At 44.4% G+C, this 21,720-nt stretch overlaps 1 protein-coding gene across 6 annotated transcripts in view; it reads right to left on the bottom strand.

Moving 5' to 3' along the window:
* STK33 (serine/threonine kinase 33) overlaps positions 1-21,720 on the bottom strand; it is a 1,615,433-nt gene that overhangs the window by 1,305,743 nt on the left and 287,970 nt on the right. For 2 of the 6 annotated variants that reach the window (XM_069623714.1, XM_069623716.1), the window contains 2 exons: positions 18,670-18,757; positions 15,466-15,586 (listed from right to left, as the gene is read on the bottom strand). The exons of 2 other annotated variants lie outside the window; for them this stretch is intronic. The gene's annotated coding sequence lies outside the window, so the exon portion shown is untranslated. Of the gene's footprint in view, positions 1-15,105; positions 15,253-15,465; positions 15,587-18,669; positions 18,758-21,720 lie in introns of all 6 variants that reach the window. 2 more of the 6 variants (XM_069623715.1, XM_069623717.1) reach the window with 2 other exon arrangements.

The following is a 21,720-nucleotide window of genomic DNA, read 5'->3' as shown; positions in this document are numbered from 1 at the left end:
CCATTCGCAATAGCCCAAAACTACAGTTGCTTTCTGTGATGAATCCTACAGATCACTCACTGAAACCCTGCCTGAAGTCTCCTCCCAGGTGGCCAGGGGGAGGCAGACACTTCCTGATCCCAACCCTGGAGGTGGTATGCTGCGGGAGGATCACCTGGGAGGAGACAGGTCCCAGGGTGGTGAGCAGATTCCGTGGGATGAGACGCAGTATTTTCCCTCCGACAGGAAGATTCTTCCCATTGTACCTAAAGAGGACATGGCTTGTTGCCACGTTAATGTCTCTAATCCTTATACAAGATCTATGGTTGTGAACCCTAAGGTTATAAAATCAGAGCAAACTATACCAAAAGAAAGCTCTTTTTTGGTTTTTGGTTTCACAAACTAAATATCCTCCTCAATACCAAGGGTACTATGTAAAAGAGTATGGACATGTCTTCACTAAACCATCTTCCTCTGTAATATCTAATTCTTATAGCCCCTCGGTTAAAAGTCTTAAGGGAATTAAATCTACTGTTACAAAATATTCAGAAATTGAAAAACCTAACTTTGTTGAAAAGGGACTAAAAGTCCTAAACTCCTAGAGGTACTAGGACAAGGAAGAGGGCTGAAGAGTCATGCAGATGTAGTAGCCAGGCATTTAAGCCTAGTAGCCATTGCAGTAGTCAGGAAAGTAAGGCTAATAGCCCACACCTGAAGACAATTGTTGAACCTGTGAGGCCTAAAAGGTCCACTCGGGAAAGAAGGAGTCGAATGAGCTGGAACAAGAGCTGGAAATCTGGCTGTAGTACTAGTAGCAGAGAAGCAGCACAAGGCTGACAAATCACAAGTAAAGTGGAAGAACAGAAGGGGCGCCGGAACATGGACAGTAGATTTCATCTGCAAGTTCTGAGAGAGTCCTTTTCTGCCAAAATCTGAACTGCAGAGGCTGCATGGCAGACGACGTTCAGGAGATGTTTTCCACTTGTGAGCCGAATTGCTGTTATTGCAGAGCTGTGGAAGCGCAGGAGACTAAGGCAAGAAGCAAGTGGCTAGCCGAGGGTCTGAGGAAAAAGGAACTCCCAAGTTAAGTAGCCGAACCAGAGACACCCATGTTGGAGAAGAATGTGGGTCCCCAGCGAGCCAGAAGTTGTAGAGGAAACAGTGCAACCGGCAAATCCAATGTCTATGTAGCTGGTAAGTGAAGCACAGCGTTCTAGTATAGTCCACGAGCCTTACCGGGACCTGTAGCCAGCTCCTAAGTGTTTTGCTGATTATTCTATGCGAGTGAAAGCTCTTAGCTGAATACCAAAGTCTGATGAACAATGCAATTGTAGCATTCACGTATCCCGTGAAAGATCAAACACTCCGTGAGAAGCTAAAGCCATTGAACACCATTGTTGAAGTGTTTAAAGAATGTAACTGTATAACCGAGTGGTCATGTGGCCCTAATTAAAAAAGGGGACCCTTTTTCTACACCATTACCAAATACCTAAACTTAATAATATGCAAGTTACAAATTATAAATTCCCCAAAGGAGTCAGAACTTTATCCTGTGCGGTTAATGTGGAAATACAATTCTATCTTTTTCTCTAAACCCTGAACTCTATTTTAAAGAGAGGTCGCGTGTGCCCAATGGCGTTTTCATCTGAATCTTGAAACTGACACTGTATATTAAGGAGACGTTATTTTCATTTTATTTCGAAAGTGAAGAGTTTAAACTATTGAAAAGAAGAACAAGCATTACCAAGCAAAAAGGGAACCCCTGTTGAAGGTGAAACCTGCCCTTCTAACTGTAAAGAGTCATCTTGGTGCATTGGGAAGCTGTTAACAGCCAAGTGGCTTGAACGATACATGTTCAAGTATTACCGGAAGCTGAGAGTGGCACCAAGGCTGCTGGGTACGGACTGTCAGAAAGGTGTGAGTAAGCTGGGGAAGGGGAACTACTTGCTTGTAAAGAAACATTTTGAAGTAGACATAACCTGTGAAGCCAAAGTCTGTTGAAGCCATAGAAGAGTGAGTCTGATAGGCAGAAGCAGGTTATTATTTTGGCAAGAAGATAGAAGAGGCAAAGAGGCTGCCCCTTTTAAGAGAGTCATTAAAAGGAAGAGTACCGTGCCTACCCGAAGAAGTTGAAGTATCTTGTTAAGCCTTTCCAACAATTGAAGTACTGAGCTGTGGTAGCAATACTGAAGTCATGCAACCTTGAAACATTTCTGTATATGTGTGTTATAAATGCCATTGCATATCATACCTTGAAGTAGTCATAACAAGTAAAGTACTGTGGGATGAAGGTAACTTCTATAGTGCTACCAGGAGAAGTGTGGTTGTGGAAGTTGAAACAGTTGCGGTATGAACATCCTGACAGATATACCAATGTACATACTGTAACTAACGAAGTCCAACTGTTGATTAAGAAACATATGCGGTTGAAAGTGTGATCATTATACTTTCTCTATGAATTGTGGCAAACTATCATATTAAGAGACACTTCATCATAACCAGGATTACCATTGGCAATGGCCTGGAAATCAACTGAGGGGGCCAGGATTGAGGCGTGGTGAGCGGTCTTAAAGCACAGGTTACTTAGTGAGACCGCAGTATGGCACAGGGTGCTGCAGAGAGGTATGCATGAGAGGAATATGGAAGTGGAAGTTCGGAATGTGCTGACGCTGACACATTATTTCTGATGGAGAAAGGCCAATTTGAAGGTATATACTTAGAAGGAGGTGTCTGTGGGAGTAGACCTTTGTTTGCCTAATAAAAACACCCCACAACAGTCTGGCAGGCGGGTAGGAGAAGTGAGGGAGAATAAGGACACTCCCGCTGAAGTGGGGCCCAGGAGGGTGGGAGGTGATGATGGTTTACAAAATGTATTGAAAAGATGCATATTTCAGCGGTTGTATCAGAGAAGTGAACACCTGTCTATTTTGTGTTTGTTTGTTTAATGAAGTGGCTTACAACAACAACAAAAACAGGATTAGCATTGGTGCTATTTCTTTTCTGGAAGCTGGAAGGGGATCTTTTCATTCAGGAACAATCCAGTGGATTCTTGTTTGATGAACTTTTTCTTTGACTTTGTACTTTCAAGAGCTGGTTCAAAACCTTTCTTTTCTTTTGCTGAACATTTTGAAGTTTACTTTGAAACCTTGGGAAGGAATCCTACCCAGGTATGAGAAGGCCCTTCAGACATTGGGCCTCATTACACGGAAGGCGGTAAGCCATGGCGCTATTAGTGCCATGGCTGCCGCCGGTACCTTAGCGGGTCCGCCTTGGTGGATGGCACCATATTCCAAGGTGTGTGGGTGCGCTAATTCCGCCATCCACCATTGCCCCTTCACCATTGCCAGTCAGCCCCATAGGGCTCCATGTTAATGGTGAAGGTGCTAATTACGGTACCGCAAATTGCGGTACCGTAATTAGCGCCAAGGTCCCTTTGCGGGTCCCGTACTTAACGCCTGTAAAAACCAGGCGTTAAGGGAGGACCCGCAAAGGGACCTCGTAGTAAGGCGGTAAGGGTTTACCGGTACCGGTACCCTTACCGGTAACGGTAAACCCATACCGCCTTCCGTGTAATGAGGCCCATTGTGTTGTTACATAATTTCCATTGTGTTTGTTGTTTAGTGTGAGGGCCAGTTTTCCCATACTTACCACTGAGTCCTGGGGTAGCACTTGTCCCCCATACTCGCCCTCAAGAGTCCTTCTGGTACAAGGTAAAGACGTTTCTGAAGCAAGTCTTTACCTCATTTCCCTTTGGTAGAGATTGGGGATCTTCCTGCTTTGCTGCATCCTCCTCCTAGGGCTTCTGCTTCTTGAACTGACCTATTGATCTCTTCGTTGGGGTCTCCTCTGGTCCTCCCTGTGGGGGTTTGCCACTGAATCTGCACCTGTGGGGCTGAACTGAGATGTACATTTACTTTCTCCATACACACGGATGACCTACTGACTTTGTCCCATTTGTTCCTGTGGAATAGTCTACTCACTTTGGAACTCTCATAAAGTGACTTTGGGTATACTGACATGCCTTGGACATATTACCTGTTATGGTTTGAGGGAGTTCTAGGCCAATAACTGGATGTGTAGCACTTATCAGTAACTTTTAATGTATTTCTAAAGTCGTTGCCGCCACTCCAGTAAAATATGGATTATCACCTTACATAGTCTATTTTTAATAACACTATTTTCATGCAGTAAATTGCTGTGTTAACTGTGTCTAAGACATATGTGGATTTTTTGGGGGTATCTGACTGTGCATTTGAATTGCTTTCCCACCCTCGAGCAGTGTCTGACTGTAATGTGCACCTTTAGATTACATAAAAACAATGCCCTAGTGGGCCAGAATTACCGTGGATTGTTGACATTGGCCTTAGGGACCTTATGACTATTTCTCACATGTGTTAAAAGGTTCCTTTTTCTTCCCACAGCTTGCCTTTATGCTCTGTGTGCATACCACTAGGATGTAGACCTACACTATAAAACAAGTCTGGGTTGTGTCTGGTTGTACAATGCACTCTTGGGCAGGAACTAGGGATGTATAACTGTTTGTTAGACTATCTGGTTCCCCTTCTCTCTCTCCTTGGCTACCTTGTCACTATCTTATATGCCTATCCTTGATAGTCACCCACATTTAATTATAGGGGTGAGGAGAGTCCTCAAGGACAGATATGATTTTAAAATGGTTTGTGTATTTTTATACTGTGTGTATTATGCAGGGTTCGAAATTGAGGGGAGCTGGGAGCTGTTAAGCTCCTGCAGATTGCACAGAAGAGCCTGGTTAGGTTAAAATCAGCAGTTAACAGGAGTTACTTTTGGCTCCCCAGGCCAACTGGCGCCAAATAAACACAACTATGTGAATTAAACTCTGTACATTTGGAACATTCAACGACTAAACATTAAGACACTTCTATATGACATTTAAAGAATAAGGGGTCATAAATAGGTTTGCATTTTATGTGGAAGTTAGATTTGCAAAACGCTGTACCCTAGCACCATGTTTCACAGTGGTAGCTCCTGGTGACCCGTTACTGCTGGTTAACCAGGAGCTACTTATAGCTCCTGCTTATCCAGTCCCAATTTCGAGCCCTGATTATCTGCATGTACTTATTTAATCTGATGAGAGTAGAGTTTTATATGTGTTACATAACAAATGTGTTAGTTGTAGTTTATCAGTGTGGTGTATTTCCAATGCATAGATGTGTAGAATTATTGTACCTCTGTGTCAGCCTGCTACTACTTCCTGAGTGACGTTGGATTGCTCTGTCACTCTACCTACCATTATGAGATGTTTGACTTTCTTTTCTTGGTTTATTTGCCCTACCGTAGGGTTAGTGGTTGTACAGCCCTCATAAATGTACAAACACTGCCTTAACAGTCCTGTAGGGCTGACTTTTCTTTCTGATCTGGCTCGCAGGAGCCAATCGTCAAGATAGGGCAAGATGTGCACCTTCCTCCTGTGCAGATTGGTCGCTTCCAATGCTATGACCTTTGTGAATAATTGGGGCCAAAACAAGGCTGAATGGGAGCGCTGCGAACTGGCAGTGGTGCTTCCCACCACAAAAACATATTTCCGAAGTTTAGGGTGGATATGAATGTGAAAGAGACAAGCACATTTGTTGAGGAGTCCCAGGCTAGAATGGATACCAGGAAATAAAAGGAATACTATGATATGATATAATTGGTTATTTATAATGCGCTTAATATACAGAGGTTTCTAAGCGCTGACCCGGGGATCAAACCTGTGTTGCTCTGTCGTCTTGCTTATAAGATGAGCATGTTGCCCCTGAGCTATCCTCCCAAGGCATATATACACATATATATATATATATACTAGCCTTTTTTACTTTGTATGTTGGAAAAAGCATCACCACTCCTTTCAGCAGTAGTTTAGAGATTCCTTCCAGCAGCAGCGGCTCCTTAGGAGACGAAAAGAATGTAGGGGGTTGGAGGTATTCTTTACAAGAAGGATAGGCTGTATCCTTGGTCCTCCATCTATAGGACCAACCAATTAATAGCTATCCGCTACCATGGCCTCTTGTGGAGTGAATCCTGCCCCTCATGGGAGAATCATGATGGCCATTAAATAGAACCAATTATGATATGTTTTCTGCATTAGGCCCTGATGATAGAGACACTGCCGACTCCAGCTAGGATGATCCTCTACCCCTAAAAGATTGATTATTTTTCATATTCTAGAAAGAGCACCCTTTCAGAGGGAACAACTACCTTCTATATCTGGTCTTCCCGAAAAGTGCAGAGAAGCTGAGAGACTGTTTTAACCCTCAGCAAACGTACATACAATTTTGTCACAACATATTCTGTGCTATCAAAACGCATGTCTAGAAGCTTTGTTTGACCATCTGCAGCACAATTTGCTGTCCTAGTTCATAAATGTTGTCTGTTTCAGAAACCGACTCACACAATCTGTGGAGTCAAGGCCTGTCTGCAGCATATGCCTCACGGTGCCCTTGCCATCAAATGTTAATTGCTTAAAGGGCCCCTGCATGTCCATTGGGTGATGACTCCCCGTTGCTTCTGCAATCTTCTACAAAGAATGGGTGTACCTCGAGAGTGAACAACACATTAGCTGTATGAAGCACTAAGTATCCCACTGCAAACATTCTCCTGCCCCACACATCCAGGATTTTTGGATCCCTGTCTGGGGAAATTAAGGGAAAGCTGGCTATTTTAAACCTGCTGTTGCCGCTTTTGTAACCTACATGCAAACGTGTCCACAATAAGACTGACTGCAGTCCTTGCAGAAAAAAGGCAGCCCTTGCAGAGGCCTAAGTATTGTTACTCTGTTACCACATTTAATTTGAAGTTATGCAAGGAATATGTGATGAAGGTAGGACGTAAAGATGCTAAAACCATACCAAGTATCAGCCTTGTGCCGAACTTCTCAGCGGTCTGTCACTGATAGAAAGCATTGTAGAAGATTTGGGGGAAATTTAAATGGACTAAGCAAATTGTTCAGTAAATGACTAATTAATATGCGGATTAGAGTAATGAGGGAACCTAGTTCCTGCGTTTAATTGTGGTCTACGTAAAGGGTTGGATAGTTAAATAAGTGGTACACTCCTCAATGCTACATTGTAATGGCTCAAGCCAGGCCTTCTACCTCCAACATACTTGCAAGTGGAACATTCGAACTGAGAAGCAAGAAGAGTTGATCAAGGAGAAACAGTTGACGGTTGGTGAGGGAGTGACTGAAAGGTAGAGTATAACCCTGAGTAGCCCACTCACCCTTAAAACAGTCTTCTGTACTTACAAACAGGGACTGGCCCAGCCCATTCAGAGTGTTCGAGGTAGTTCCTCAGGCTGCCCTCTTCTGTTCCATTCAAATTCCCCATGCGCTATGTGAGAAACCAGAGGGTGCCTCACTTTCTAGTCCACGGGGGGTGGGTGCTTCCTCCATCTCAGTTGGCTAGGACACAGCCATCGCCTTTGGATCCAGACCTTGGGGGTGGACCACTGAGGGAGGATCACCTGGGTGAGGGGTTTTCGGGGAGTGGGGGTGAGGTAACTGATTGTGAAATGCGGTATTCCCCCCCCCTTCCTGTATACATGCCCTATCCAAGTTTATTGGATCCTACAATGTCCGAACTTCCCCCAACCCCCTTTCTACACAAACACTGGGCTGAGGAAGAGGGTGACAGAGTAAAGAGGCTACACTTGCATATCTAATTGGACATGTCCCGCTAATCGGGTCAGGCAAAGTCAGGCACTTGACTTTAATCACATACAACTGATACACATTAGCTGTCCGCACACATTTAAAAGCGGAACATAGAGACACACTCTGAGCAAGGTGGAACACGAGATGGAGCAGAACTTCCGGGGCAAAGGCAAACCTACTGGAGCAGGACGACCAATGTAGTGATTAGAGAAAAGGGTAGGGAAATCATGACGATCCCTACAGAAAGTCATTGCTTCCAGGAAACCGAGAGGGGGATGCAGAGAAAGCCAAATCGCAGACAAGAAGAAACCTCCATTCTGTTTCAAGGATGCCAGCAAACCTCCCGGGTGAACGACAGAGTTGGGGAGGTGAGGCCTGATTGTGGTATTAACCTCGACTCCTGAATCAAAACCGCAGAGACCAGAAAGGAACACGCACAACCAGTGAGTTAGTGAAAGACATTAAAGGCTGGTTTGTGTCAAGGAAAGATTGAAGCCACAACAGTATCTCACAAGTGAAGGTTGCGCACATGCGAATGAGATGCGAAAGAAAGCTAACCAGGGATGAACGTTTAAGTTACTGAGAAGCCAGTGATACAGAGTAGCGGAGTGGTCCGGCGTAAGGAAGTAGCCCACTCGAAAGTGTCCATGAAATATGAAATGTTTTGTTATAAAGTGGCAAAGTGAACGCACTCTGAAATGTGTAATGGTCAAGATTAACCCCAGCGGAAGGGGAAGTGAAAAGGTGAATGCTTGAAGAGAAAGATTTCTTTGAACTTTTATGCTTATGGTACTGAACAAGCAAGACCAAGAGAAACTGGGGAAAATAACATAAGAGTGTGAGCTGAAGAGAAAGTCGAAGTGGTCCTGTGGAGGTCTATTGTAAAAGCCTCGCACATTCAAAAGTCTTCGACATCAGTAAAAGGTCTGAGTCCGACTGAGGGAGATCTGCATTGAATCAGGTACTTGTTGAATGAGAGGTTCGAGCACGACATGTGAACTTTCTGGTTGAACTGTGAAAGAACTTTTGGAACGCTGGCATAAGTGACTTTAACGTGGAAGCGCAGGCAGGCCTCGGCCCATGTTTTGAACTGACTTTGTTTTGAGTACCTGAGCCAGATTGTGACATCTTGTCTGCAGGGGCCACCCTACTCTGTGCTGTCCGATGTGGGGAGGAAAGCCGACTCAGTGTCATGATGCCCGCTCCCGGGGAGCCGGTTCAAGCCTTGCGTTCCCAATAGCGGACATCCAGTCCCCAAGGAAGGACCCATCAACCCCATATAGGGGCCCTTTGGACAGTGTCCTGGCGCCTATGGCGCCAGGCTCATAAAAGACATCAGTCCTGGCGCCATAGGCACCAGGCTCATTATGGGAGTGCTTGGGTGCACTTACCTGATGCAGACCATGCTGCAGGATCCCGGCTTCCTTGAGGCTTGAAAGGAACTACTTTACCTGTGGGACTAATTTACCATCCGGGCGTGGCCGGGGAAGGATACATACCTGATTGGAGGAAGGATACATACCTGGAACTTCTTCCAAGGCTATTTAAACCCCACCCGAACAGCCACACGTGCTTCGTGTTGTTCTGCATCTAGCAGTTGGACGCTCACCGTGTCTGCTCCTGCATCCTGACTTCTGCCACGCCTGCCAGCATCCTGGATCACCTCCAAAGGAAGAGAAGAAGAGAACAGAAGAAGGAAAAGTCCTTACCTGCTAAAACCGCATCCCGGAGACATCTCGCCGACAATCATGAAAAGGAAGACTTTTATTTAAAAGCTCATCGCGTCGATCGCTGCAGCGCCGCATTCCATTCACCTTTACAGGGCGCCTCCATGTCCAGCAGCGATCATCCGGATTCGCAGTCACGCCCCAGGGCCTAGGGAGAAAAAGACCAGAACAAAAGGTGAGAGAGAAGGGAATAAGGAAAGCTAAATCTCCATGTTAAGACTTACCTGTTGATTCATTCCCTCTTCATTTCAGGTCCGCGCCGCATCCTGGCATTTCCGGACCCCGGCCCCTAGGGGGAAAAAGACATCAGCGTTAATGAGCGAATGAAAAGACATTACCAAAAACGCTCATTAAAGACTTACCTGATTTCTACAAGGATTTCACCTCTCATCTCGGGTCGGTGCCTGTTCCCCGGCATTCCATACCCCGGCCCCTATGGGGAAAAAGACACTAGCATTAGTACATTAATGCATGGACAAAAGGGGAACCTCTTATCAAAAAACTTACCTGGAAGCCAAGCACGTTTGGTTCTCACCAATCCGAAAATCCAGTGAAGTAACTGGATACCAACGCGCCCCTGCATCAGAAGCAGGATGGAGAGCTCGTCCTTCCAGACCCTAAGGTGAGCTGCTACGAGGAATCACAGAAGGGTTTCGAGGAGGGTGAGAGGGGAAAGTGGGAGGCCGATTGCATTACCCACAGACAGTTAATCCCCTATTTTCGCCTACAGAAGGATACTTCTGCGAGCCAGACAAGCCAGATTTGGGGGCCCGGTCCAGTCCGTCTTCCGAACCCTGCGCATCACCTTAGAAGAGGTCACACCAGCGCGAACCAGGCCAGCGCCTCCGTGGGAGTCAAGTGAGCGTAACACTCAGCCACTTTGATCCTTTTTGTTATAATACTGATTTTTCTTTGCATACATATTCCCCTTTACACACTTTTTGTATGAGACATAGGACAGGCATTAGGTTTTGTTAGGGTAGGCCATTTTAATTTGACAAAGACTAAGACTGCTTTTACTTTATTATTTGATGGTAGAGATTACTCCCGTCATAGCTATAGGGCAAAGTAGGAGTTTCTCCAAACCCCAAGAATCTAATAAATATTTTGAAACTTGTAACACTGGTGTCAGTGTCATACTTGTAATACCGTGCCTCCCTTACAACTACCACACTAGCTGCCCGACTGGGGAGCTCTCAGTGATTCGGTGAGCAAGACGACCCCTGTCCACCAAGATACTTTGAGCCTGCACCCTCAGTGCATCCTCAGCACACTGAGGTTGCCTGGTTCCTTGGGGTCCATTTTCAGATCAGTGATGCCTGGTCGACAGACTGCCCGGTCGCCAGCAGAATTGGAGTTTACACCCAGGTTGAGAGGAGTGGCAGGCCGGAGTGCACATGTGTAAATGTTAAGCTCCAGATAAGGTGCAATTTAATGTTCCCTTAAGTGCTTTAAAGTGAAAATCATAATTTTCCTGACCAGACAATCGATACCCACCCAACCCCTGAAGGCTACAGCTGTGGGCCTGCTTTATTGTTTGGGCATGGACTTCCTATTTCTCCCTTGCTCGTATATACAGCCACTGGTTTGCAATAAGATGGTTGTTCCTGAGGAGAGGGTATGACCTCTCAACCCCCTCACAAGGCCAGATTGTGCTGAGAAGTTCTACCTGCGCTACTGATTTGGGAAAGGATAGAATGGTTTTAATGGATTAGTACCAAAGTCGGTCGGTAAGGTTGATAAAGAGCCAAGTTCCACCTCAAGGAAATCTGTATAAATTGATTTGTTGGAATAATACTTTCTTGTTCATGCTTGTTTCTTGTTTGTGCTTGTGTTGTAAATCAATAAGGGGTGTGCAAGCTATCTACCTGCTTTGGTGCATTTGTGAGTCACATATTTCCTGTGTCTTACTCAAGGATTACTTGGGGAGCCTATTAATCGTACAAGTGACGGCATGCCAAAATCGCCCTGGAAAGTATGGAAGAGAAAACGATTCAGGTGGTTTATCATAATTGGTAACTGCAGCCCCTCTTCTATACAGGTGCAGCACCATCTCACATCCCATTCACTATCTAGGGATTCCAAAAAAAGGAAAACGGGTTGCACTTGAACTGTAAGGTTTCTGGCTTTGGATGCACGGAAAGGAAAAGTGACCCAGTTGTGCCTGATGTTAAGACGGATTTCTGAACCCTGACCTGGTGGGCAGAGGTTCAGAAGGCCAGTCTAGTTTCTTGGAACAGGGTAACCTCCTGGACAAGCCAGACCAGTCAAGGTAGCTTGGCGGCGGTCAAGACTAGGTCTCAGGAGAGAGAAGGGTGACTGATAGACCTCAATGTGCACACAGAGTAAAGGACATTTACAAATAACTCCCAGTCAGGTGTGTATATATTAAAAATACAAACATTTATTTCAAGGCCTTTGAGTTTCAAAACACAAATCAAATCACAGTAATACTATTAAGCAAATGCAATCCTATCTAAATACATATATACAAGACCAATGGGGTCTAAAGGATTAAAGCACGAAATGGGTCCACAACCTAAAAGGGGAAGGAAACAGGCAGTGCAAATAGTCTTTAGTCCCTTCTGCATCCAACACACTCCTAACTAAGAGGCAGTCCAATCCCTAAGAAGAGTGGAGCCTATTGCTGAAATGTACTTGCACTGCTGGCGCACGCGGCAGTTCAAATGGGCAAAACGGGGTCTCTTCAATGGTCTGTAGCAGCTCAGGAAGGTGGGTGACGTGATGCAGAACTATTCGAGCAGGGCCTCCACTTGAGGGCAGAGTCGATTCCAAGAGTTGGGAATAGTTTGCTAGTGTGCACTAGCAGTGGAAAGGAGAGGGGCCATCAGGGGCCACTCGTATGTAAAAATGGATGGAGGCGCTAGGGGCCACCGGTTAGGATTGCGATTACTCACCGACCCCAGCGCACTCCGGACCAAACTTCGGCAGACGAGTCCACTTCGGTTGCAGGTTCAAGTGCGGCAATATGGCGGCTCTGTGGCTTTCAGCGACGAAAATACAGCAATGATTCCCAAACGGGACAGTGGCGATTTCTCCGCTCCTGGTGGATGGATCTGCCCAGTTTCACTGTAGCAGGCTTCAGGGGGAAGAGGGGCACAAATCGAGCGCACCTGCAAAGTTTGTCATCACAGCTGGGCGACACAGTAACCGCGTATACTCCAGTTTGGGTGCACTCACTTTACTCCAGACATGGGAACGCTAAGTGTACGAAATTCGGTGCGAGTGCCGTGAACACAGAGCTAGCGGTGTACCAAGTTTCGAGGGCCTCCTCGAAACGGCAGCGGTATCAGGGCAAAGAGTCTGCATAAGCTGGTCAGCCCACAGGTTAGCCCAGGGACACTTCTGAGAAGGCTTACTTGCTTGTAGGATTTGATGAAGGTGCCGAGAATAGTTGGTCCCGCTATTCCAATGGGTCGAAGCGTCTTCGCAGACCTTCTAGGACGACCAGATGCAGAGGGGTCCCATGGGACGACAGCGGGCTCAGGGTGCCAAACCTTCCAGTGGGTCATCAGCGGTTCTTCAACTCGTATTCTTAGTTTCAGGATACTTGGATCCTATCCTTCGTTCAGTGAGAACTCCAGCGATCTACATGGTTTGGGGCCTTCTCTTATCCAGAATCTCCTTCACGCCAAAATGAAGAGGCCCCAATGGGAGATCTGCTCACATACGGGTATACCATACGTGGACCAATCACGGACCACGGTGGTTCCAGGCATTCACAGCACTCCAGACTATCTGGCACCCAGGATGTGTATTGGGAACAGACATCCCAGTCCACATCCTGGAGGCACACACACACAAGGGATGCAGAAGCCTGCGAAAGCTTGGCGTTTCTGAGAGAATGTATGCCCAAATAAGGACTGACCCAGTCGACCTGGGGAAGGTGAAGGGGCAAAATGGCCAAAGGACAGGACAAAGAACCTTGTGGCATGGCCATTTTGGAGCCAGGCCTCCTGTTTGTGCCAAACGCGGTAATCACGGTTTACCTGGCAGGAAATGGTTAAAAATAAACGAAATAAGCTGCCACCAGCCCTGTCCAAGGCACATCTGCACTTCACCTAACAAAATCCTCCGAGAGTATCTAGTGTCTTTGGAAATGACTAATAGACACAAGTGCATTGTACTGGAAGGTGCATTGTACACTTGTTACATGTTGCAGAAAGGTTGCAACAATGGAAAGGACAAAGGCAAACAAAGTCTCCCAGTACCGACTGTCTTAAGGACATGTCAGTTTCCCCATTAAAGTGAGCGAAAAGCACAGAGAAGTGCAGCAGAAGGCTGGGCTCCTCTGGTAAAGTCAGACTATGGTGTTTAACATCAGCAAAAAGTTGGGGGGTACACAACTTGAGGGAAAATTACACATTAAATGGAAATCTTTCCTAACAATTGACAATGGAGAACAAGACGCAGGTCTAGTTCATATAGACAATAATTTGTCCAGTAATGCACCGCTAAATGGTATCAAGGGTGTCTTGGGGGTGTGTGGGTGCGATATGTTCAGAAAGTCCCGCGGCTTAACTTCTTCTGATGTGCAACCAAACCCAAAACGTCAATCAGCCTCATTACAAGTTAGGCGGTAAGTGGTAAAATTGGCAGTAACTGAATTACCATCAATTTTACCACTATGCCAAATTATGAATTTGGGTTTTGAGTGGAGGATTTACTTCCAGGAAAGCCCTGGAGGTAAATCTTCCTACTCAATGCCGAAAAATCGTAATTGTGCAAAAAAAAGCCCCATTTGGTCCAATAAAACCAAAATAAATTACACCACCACCACTTGCAATCAAGTGGAAATTCTGCCTGACCAAGTGGCTGTAACAGTACTTCCTTAGGCCAATTTTTGGGCGGATTTACCGCCGAATTACCACCTAACTCATAATGAGGCTCATTAATGTCTCTATATAAAAGATCCTTAAAAGAGACCAGGTATGGGCCCATGGTATGGAAACATTTATTTCAATCTATGAGTCTCGGCACATATAAAACCTACTACCCTCCAAGGTTTCTCTGCAACTAAAGCAGTGACTCATTAGACTATTGGTCTAATTGAAGCTCCTCAGGAGCTCCAAACCCCATATGAAAAGAAAGGCATATTTCTGTTATTTTCATCAATATCAAAGATATTGCTCAATATTTGGATCGGAGGGCATTAATCTTGACTATGGTTCATGGTGTTGTCATCCTTTTCCAGCCTAGAGTGTAGCAAGCCACTTCCATGTAGCTCCAACTCATTTAGTTGCCTGATTTTTGCATGTGCGATTGAAGCAAGAGCCACGCGAATTGGCACATATAAAATCAGATCTGAAGGTTGACACGAAGACAATCTCATCAGTGCTGACATCACCAAAAAAGCGGATGCATTTGCCACCGGAGGAGCATGCTTTTGGTGGCTATAACTTTGACGCAGTTGTAAGCTCCAGCACCTTAGCCAGGCCCGAGCCCATAGGCATGCACTGGTGGATTCTTATATGGCTAAACGGCTTTTAGTGGGTACAGTAACGATAAGAGGACATAGGAACCTGGTCAAACACTTTCAACATATCGTTTCTGAAGGACTCCCATTCATCCAGGGTAGAAGCAGAGGTGTGGAAAGTATATCTTTTGAGCAACTCCCAAGAATGTTCGTCATTTTCAGTGTCGTGTCTAACACCCTTGTGCTTCCCTGAGAAGAATAAGAGTGAATACGAGAAGAGCAAAACTCACTCGAGTGTTAATGATGCTTCTTCCTCCTTCCTAAGAGCAGCACTCGCATTCAGATTCCTCTGGGCCAGATTTCTTTGCGGGAGTCACAGACCATCTTCGGTTATATAGCCTGACAGGACTTGCATTCCTAGATGTCAAGCTCTATCCCTAAGCACAAAAAGGCAAGAGTTTTGCATGTCTGTTATTGACCTAGAGCAGTGACACCCTGAACACCTTTTAAGCCCAATTCTGTTGACATGACATCAAACAAATGTTCTGTTGTGATAACAGAAAAAAAAGTTCATGGGTATGAACGTGGGAAAAAGGAACTGTAGAAAACGGTGCCGGCAGCTTCGAATATGGATAGGTGAAGTCACTTACCACACAAGATGTCGCCAATGAGTGTGACGAGACCGACCTCGGAGCCTCACAGTGCCACAGAGTGGCTCGAAAAACGTCCCAAAGCACACTGCGCCTGGACTGGATTCAGAAAATGAGTAATCTGTGGGAGGAATGCATCCATTACAAAAGTTACTAAGTAATATTTATATATCATCCCATCCATTTTAAAAGCAATGAAGTTCAGTCTAATAAACTTTCCTGTTGAAGGCCCCTGCAATGCTTTGAAAATAGGCATTGGCAAAGCCAACCTGTCTGGATTTCTAAAAGTAGAGGCTAGCATTTTTGTATAATGCACAATGGAACATTAAAATCTTATCCTCTATATTTGCAAAGCTAGACTCGGAACATTTGCCAAAGCTTGCACTGCAGATGTTTACCTTGAAGGGAATTCACAAAGCGTTCCCATCATAATGTCTTCCAAACCACAAAGCACCCTACTTTTCTCTGCACCTTATTTGTGTTTTAAATTCTCCGACATGCACTCATCATGCATGCTTCAGAAGACAGATAGGTTTCATTTGCATATCCATCAATCCCTTTATTATTTTATAGAACAGATATTTTCTTACTTTAAATCTCGTTCTAGCTTCACATTGGGTGTAGCGCATTGCAGGGTTTTGGGAATAAACATAGTCAGACTGCGTTTCAACAATAGTGCTATATAGGCATACAAATTAGTTATTTTTAAATATGCATCTTCACCACAGAACATTGAAAAGAAATATCACAAGTTGCTTTACCAACAGTGATGCACACTGCACCCATGCACCCCCCCACCCGCTTGTGCAACGTGGACAGTAGCTTTGTAAAGCGTATTGGAAAAATTACACAAGCAGTACCCAAGTTTTATTTTCTGGAGGGCAGAACATATCTTGCAAGCCTCCGATGGTAGACCAGACTGTCCCAGGAGTGATCTAGTAGGACTTTTGTCTTTCAGACTTTTTTGCAAAAACTAGTATAAGAGGCATTTTAAGGTGTACTTGTTAACATTATTACTTTATTTTTTAACTCTAACATGAACATTACATTTGATCAAAAATGTTAAATTGTCTGGGGAAAATGTTTAGGGCTTTTATATTATTATAATGAAAACATTACCTAGCGTAGGTCAAATAACTTGAGGCCTATGGTCAACAACAGAAATACTTAATATTGGCGTGAATCTATACTTTGCCGCTTGCAAGTAGCTTTCTGAAAGTTCAAAATCTGTTTTTGGTAGTTTTCAGACTGCAGGTAAAGGTATGGACCACTGTGGGCCATTTCGAATTGCATACTGAAGAAATAGAGTCAGATTAAGTTGCAACAGCCTGTCCTCACCCAGCATTCAAGCCCCCAAATAGCTCAATGCATGCTAGAAGAGGCTGTGCCCCATTTGCAGGGTGGGTTATTCTGACAGAAGGATGAGGTAAAGTCAGAAATCCCATATAGGAAGAAGTTTTATGGAAGATATGGCATGCCAGGATTCATAATGGAGCATAAGAACAAAGAATACACTCTTTACCCAAGATCACAAGTCTGCTCTGAAATAACACATTCCCTTTCCAGTGCTGATTGTTTCAATTTTTCGTCTTGGTTATAACACAACAATTCTGAGTGTACTGTTTGCCCAAGATCCCAAAGATGCATTGTAATTAATTCCTCCCAGCCCAGTACTGATTGCATTCTTCCACGTGGCTGGAACACAAGAGCATAGAATATACTCCTCACCAAAGATCACAAGGCTGCACTGCATTGAATCCCGTCCGCAAGGCGGATTCCCCAACACCCTATCTCACATGGAAAACACAACCTCACAATGTCATGTTTGATCATGATCACCAGCATGTACTAAAATTAATTCTTTCTTCTCCAGGTGGGGATTGATTTTCTGTCCTCCCCATTCAACACAATGACTCACTATATACTTGTAGTCAAAGATAACAGGGGTAAACTGTGAGGAGAATCTATATCGCAGTACTGCTTTTTGCTCCTTTCTTCCCCATGAAACACAAGAGCAAATCGTTTATGGCGTTTGCCAAGGCACACAAGGTTGCACTGTAATGCATCCCCAGTGTTGATTGCTTCCCTTTCCTTGAATACAAGAGCGCTGAATGTGCAATCTGCCCAAGACCACAGGGTGCTACTAGCAACAGTTGAGAAAAATATGCCCTCTTCAAAACCATCTTGTTGTACACCACTTGTCATACTAAGCAAATGGCACTGTTTTGTTGTAAAATAGGTTATGAAATCTTAGTACTGTTCTCCTGTATAATTCAGCTACAACTTTAATTGTTTATATTTTTGGAAGCTTTTAACAAATCAAGACTACATTACAGTTAATTAATCCTCTGCTCCATGCCAATCATTTGTCACGAGAGATGTACAGCTCCCAAGTTATTTCTAACTTCTTGAATGATTTATGTACATAGTGAAGTGGGTAAAGACCCTTTAAGCCAAAAACATGCATTTGTATTGCTTTTTATGGTACAATTTAAGCACTGCTTATTGTGACGGAAAATGGAAATACATGTTCTCTTCTATCTATTAAAATAAACATGCGTGTCAACCTGTTTCAATTCCTTTCCATCTTTGTTTACACTCTAAAACGTTCAGATCAAAGAACCAGAAACAGGATACATTCTAGTGATTTGGAGGGCATGAAATGGGATACTAAGGGCTCCATCTGGCCCACAGGTCCTAAAATGAGCACCACTGAATTACACTACCTTTGCACAATCATTACTAAGTGCGAAGGTTTGCTACAATATAATGCAGAGATTTATTCACAATAATGTTTTGTTTGGAACCAAGTGCATTGATGCAGAGGAAGATCATGTTGTGTATTGGAGACTATCATTTGCATGGAGAGAGCCCTATGGTTCTGAAGAGGCTTATTTTTCAAGGAGATAAGATCTGTGACAAAGGTATGGGCCTTCAGCCGTTCTGCAGGTCACAGAGCTTCAAACATTGCAGCACCTTTGAGGATGGGTCTCTGGGCCCTCCAGCCAGCTTTAGATCTAACGGAGATGTTGGGGGTCCAATTCTCTACTTCACATAGTATGAATTGAGCAGAAAATGATGATTCATTGTGCTCATTGTCCTTCATAGCTACAAAAATTCCTTCTATTCTGGCTCCCTCACAAAGGAGCAAAGCAAATTGCCCTTGAATGGGCCATTTTCCCTTCTTCCCTTTAGACCTCTTACCTTCGATGTCGCACACATTCACCTATACAGGGCCAACGTTTAGTCCTGGCACTTCTGTCAGTTGGCTTGGCACCAAAGAGCTTTCTTTCTGCAAAACAGTGGACATTTCAAAAACCTTATCTGGTGAAAAAGCCTCCATACTTGAGCACATTGAATCGAATACAAACCATTATCTGACTATTTATAGTACCATTTGGCACTGTACTAGAATTTATCATAGATGATGCTCAACCTTACAAGCAGGTTCTATTTGCCTCTAATCTGATCAGCACTTCACCAGATCCATCAGCAATGATTGCACAATCACACTCCTAGTATCGCAAACATATCCCTTTCTTTCAACCCCATTATGCCTTTGCATCGGTCTGTCCCTTTGTAAAACTCTTCTGCCTCTCCTTAAATCTCCACTCCTCAATTTCTTCCACAGAACACAGTCTGGTTCACCAGTGGCAGAGGCATAATACGTCCCCTTTCAGACAAGCTTGAGAATGTTAAGACCAGTATGGTGGTGATGGGCACTTTATAAATGCTTAAAACATAAAATGAAAGAAAGAGTTCGACCATCTCCCAGTCCAGTATGGGTTACGGTTGGGCGCTGGTATATTGTTCCTTGCCTCAATTCTTGCAAAAATTGCTTTCAGAAGGGGAATGTTCCTCTCAGAAAAAAGGTTTGAAATCTCCAGGTGTCCCTTGCTCCTTATGCTTTCCTTTCTCCTGTTGCTTTTCAATTTCTGATTTTCTCATTTACTGCTAAATTAAGCTCCCCATTCTATTTGTTTCTTCCTTTCCTTCTCTCAAATTGGCTCCCTCAGTTACTCCATTTTTTCAACTGTTCCTTTCCTTGCTACTCTGGGGTATTCCCCTTATGTCTAGTTATAGAACATGACGCAAATTCAGAATGCGGCAGCGTTTTCCTTAGACAACAGAAGAGGCATAGAGGCTGGCTGGCCGGCCTATGGAGGTGCTAATGTCAGAACGTCGGACGTCAATGTGGTATCTGCGATAGTCCTTGATGCCAGAAGGCATGATGTCACAGTTTTCGTCATCACCAAAGATGGCTTTAATGGGTGAGCCAGAGCTATTAACGTCAATGGTGTTGCTAATGATCAACTGACGGTGAAGGCCATATTATTGGGTGCCCTAAAGTTGGTTGTGATGAGTCGCCACCAATCTCCACACACTCTGTGCTCAGAGTCGGCGACAGGTGGAATTGCATTTCATATTCAGGCAGCGAGCCAGACATTGGCAGGCAGTGCCTTGTCCTAGATATCTCACTAAAGGTGTTAGGGAGAGAGAAAGTTTGGAGATATTCTCTAGGGCAATTGTTTTTTGTAGCAACTTTTAACCTGTTTCTTGGTCCTGTTATGACTCTATGTAATGGGCTCTCAGTGTTCACTATCTTTCCTCATCCTAGCTGAAATATCCTGGCAGATTTCATACTAAGGGACATTGTGGTCTGGGTATAAGAAGTAGGCTATGGGAAAAATTGGACAAGACAATGGTCTTGAAGGAATACCAGCTGCTACTAAAGGAGGACTGCAATTGGCAGCTGAGATCCTAAGCTGTGTACAATGTAGGGAAGGACCGAGTAAGGAGTACAGGTCCTCCCCAAGCATGCCTGCCCCTAGAGACTTAGTTGAGGAAGAACACGTCCCTGGGCCCTCCATCCAACACCCCACCAGTTAACTTTATGTTATGCTGCTCAGGACTTATGATTTACCCATTCCTCTCGAATCCAAGGTAATTTACTATTTGTGTCAGTTTCGTCTGTTGATCCCAGTAACTGTCCTGAGAGATGGTTGTTAGAAACATAACCATAGAATATGCATTGGCTTTCTCTTTGGTAAGGTTCTCACCGGTCATGGAATGGAGGTGATGTTGCCCACCAAAACACTAGTTCAAAAACTGCCTTCTGGGCCAAAGTTAATTTTGTAGTCTTGACACATATCTGCAAGTGGACACTGAGGGCAAAACACATTGCTGTAATCTCAATGTCAACAGATGTGATGGCTAATTGGAATATATCCAATGCTGTTTTCAACATAAATTGCTATTTTTTGTCATGTGGAAGGTTCCCCCTAAATTCCTCAAGTTCCTGCCATTGAAGCAGATAACACGCCCATCTCATGAGCATTGTGTTACGTTTTCCTATAACGTTTTCCAATCTGGGAAGACGAAGGAGGCGCTCTTACCTTGGGCCAGAGATGCATCCACAACCACTGACTGAGCATGTGGGTGCGAAGAAAAACAGACCAAATTCTTTGCACTTTTAATGACATTCAACTGTAATGAAAATTGTCCAGGCTTAACAGCTCAGGCAGTCTTGATTCTATTAAAGACAAGGAGGCGAGCATTATGCTTCACTTCTTTATTTACTGCTCCCACAGCAATTCAACGTTAAAAAACACTTTTTAAATGTTTTTTTTTAAACTTCGTAACATTGTTTTAACCCTTCCAGACTCCCTGGAAGCTTCCCATAAACCTAGGGTATCACAGTTTGAAAAAATAACAATAAATCCTTCTGGACTACCAATGCCCACAATCCTCTGTGCTCCTGTAGTCCTGTATCATACTCCTTGTCCAATCAGGGACGACTACTGTCCATAAGAGGAACCCTGCCTGTCCCCAAATCCTCTTCCTTTGGCTGGCGACAAATTCAAACACAAAATCCAACAGTCAACGTGAACCAACAATGGCGAATCTGCAATCCGTCTCCTCGCCGAACCTCTGGCGTAGAGACGAAGCTGCTGAACTTTCCCTCACAAACTCCACTATCTGTGATCATAGTTTGTATTCATGTCTGCTTCTGGTCTTCCCCTGAAAGTAATGGGAGACGTGATCATAAGGGTAGGCCTTTACTCAACACAATAGTATAGTACAGTTCATGCTGTCTCATGACCCACGTGGGTGGGATATAATGCTCGCCTCCTTCTCTTTAATAGAATCAAGACTGCCTGAGCTGTTAAGCCTGGACAATCTTCATTCTAGACAAGACGGAGGCGAGCATTATGCTTGTTCAAAGTCTTTAATAACTATTAGCAACTTGTGAGA

This window comes from Ambystoma mexicanum, chromosome 11 (assembly GCF_040938575.1).
Source record: "Ambystoma mexicanum isolate Mex_15411 chromosome 11, UKY_AmexF1_1, whole genome shotgun sequence".
NCBI classification, from domain to species: domain Eukaryota; kingdom Metazoa; phylum Chordata; class Amphibia; order Caudata; family Ambystomatidae; genus Ambystoma; species Ambystoma mexicanum.
Note: the sequence above shows the minus strand (reverse complement) of the source record. Positions and strands in the feature narration are given on the sequence as shown.